This window comes from Nestor notabilis, unplaced genomic scaffold, assembly GCF_000696875.1.
Source record: "Nestor notabilis isolate BGI_N333 unplaced genomic scaffold, ASM69687v1 scaffold8055, whole genome shotgun sequence".
Classification (NCBI taxonomy): domain Eukaryota; kingdom Metazoa; phylum Chordata; class Aves; order Psittaciformes; family Psittacidae; genus Nestor; species Nestor notabilis.
Window position 1 is genome coordinate 40,029 of NW_009927822.1, and position 2,333 is coordinate 42,361.

A 2,333-nucleotide genomic window follows, 5' to 3' on the forward strand; every position below is an offset into this window, starting at 1 on the left:
AAAATGCAGCATTAAGTCTGTATGAAGAGAAATACCCTTCAGCAGATCCAAGCATAGCTGGAAAAAGCAGATCATATTTCAGACACATTGTTCAGATCTTCAACAAATACGCAAACTTGAAAGTTAAACACAGTTTAGGAATAACTACTGTGAGTTTAATCACGATGTATGAGCTGGCCTATCTGACACAAAGCATTTGTGGTACCTGTGGAAAAGGAAGGGCTGTCCTGTTTAACTTTTTGAATACATTGTGCTAGAAAACTCTCAAGCCGTAAATTGCTGGAAGCTGAAAAGGTATTTTGGGAAAACACAATTACATGCCAGTTTTACGCCTATCCACTATACCATCCATTGTTGGCCAGGATGGAAGACAGGGTGTTAGGCTAGGTGAAGCTTTAATCTGTGTTGGTGTCATGGTTTTGACACACTATGGTCAGATCTGTCGTTATCTCAACCCTTTGCTGGGTGCCAGAAAGGACTGTCCTGGTTTAAGCCCAGCCAGTAACTCAGAACCACACAGCCGTTTGCTCACTCCCCGCCTTCTTCCATTTCTCCTTCAGGAAGGATGGGGAGGAGAATTGAAAGAATGTAAACCCCACGGATTAAGATAACAACAGTCCAATAGTTAAAGTATGATATAAAACTACTACTACTACTAATGACAAGGAAAAAAACAAAGGAAAAGAATATATAACCAAACAGGGAAGGGAAAAAACCCAACAACAAACACAAGTGATGCACAATACAGTTGCTCACCACCTGCCAACCAATACACAGCCCAACCTGAGCAGCGATCTGGGCCTTCCAGGTGACTCCCCCCAGTTTATATACTAGGCATGATGTGCTGTGGTATGGAATAACCCTTTGGCCAGTTTGGGTCAGGTGTCCTGTCTCTGCTCTCTCCCAGCTTCTTGTGCCCCTCCTCACTGGCAGAGCATGAGACTGAAAAGTCCTTGATCAGGGTTAGCTCTACTGGGCAACAGCTAAAACATCGGTGTGTTATCAGCATTGTTCTCAGACTAAAGCCAAAACACAGCACTGCACCAGCTACTGAGAAAGAGAAAAATAACTGTTACAGCTGAACCCAGGACAATTGGTACAGCTTTCTTACAGTCAAACTCACACAGACATTTATGTAAAGAGCTGCAATTTTTCTGTTTTGAACCTGCTAGTACAGTATTGCAAGGCATGACCAAATGCTTGCATACATGGACATTTGGCACACATACCAATTTCCCGCAAAATAAGGCATTCCCAAGTTTAAAAATGCGTGAATTAAGATCTGTGCAACTCAACTCCAGTGTACACACTGTATAATAGCATAACAGGACACAATCTTCAATGCCACCAAAACCAAATGAAAGGTACAAAAGACATAGCACCTTATGAACTATCTTAAGAAATGCAATAACACACATATAACCCATAGTACACATTCACTCTTATATTAATTAGAAAAAGATATATTTTCTGATGTGTTTTTCTATGGGTGAGTTCATCTTGTTTTGGTTTTGCTTGTTAAACCAATATTCATCAACCTTCACAGGACCAGAAAGACTTATACAGAGAGGAAAAAAAAAGATTAAAACAAAAAAGGAAGAATTGCTGCACTGGGAACCCTGTTTATCTACCCAAATTCAAAGATGCCTCATGGAAGAGGAATCCCTATTAGAAGACAGAAAGAACTACAGGGAATATCCTGTTCCACAACCTTACACTGCTTAGAAGTTTGCTAGACATGATATATGCACCATGCCACAACAGAAAAAAGATAGGGTGGATCATCCTTAGGACACATAATATTGCCCAGTTGTATAAAGTCCCTGGTAAGCACATGAGAAAGCTTTTTACCCAGACACTTGTAACTTAACCATATTTTTAATAGAAAAGTACAGTGAGATATCTCCCTTGCATGATTTTAAGTGTTCTTTTAAAATACATGGGGTTTCTAACAATCCTCTGTTACTTCATAATAATAAAAACATCACATCTCTCACTAGCCTTGCTTCTAAAGACAACAGCAAGAAGCATTTCAGGTAGTATTTGAAACCAAAATGTGACGGAGGAACACTGAAGAAAAGATTCAGCCTCAATGGCTTTGCATTCAAAACCACTGTGGACAACTGAAAACTGAATCTCAACAACAAGCTGCCAGGAAATCCTGGCAACCTGTGCCAAGGGGTGCTGATAGAATCACAGGATGGTTTGGGTTGGAAGGGACCTTGAAGATCATCTAATTCCAACTCCTTGCCATGGGCAGAGACACCTTCCACTAGACCAGATTGCTCAAAGCCCCATCCAACTTGGCCTTGAACACTGCCAGGGATGGGGCA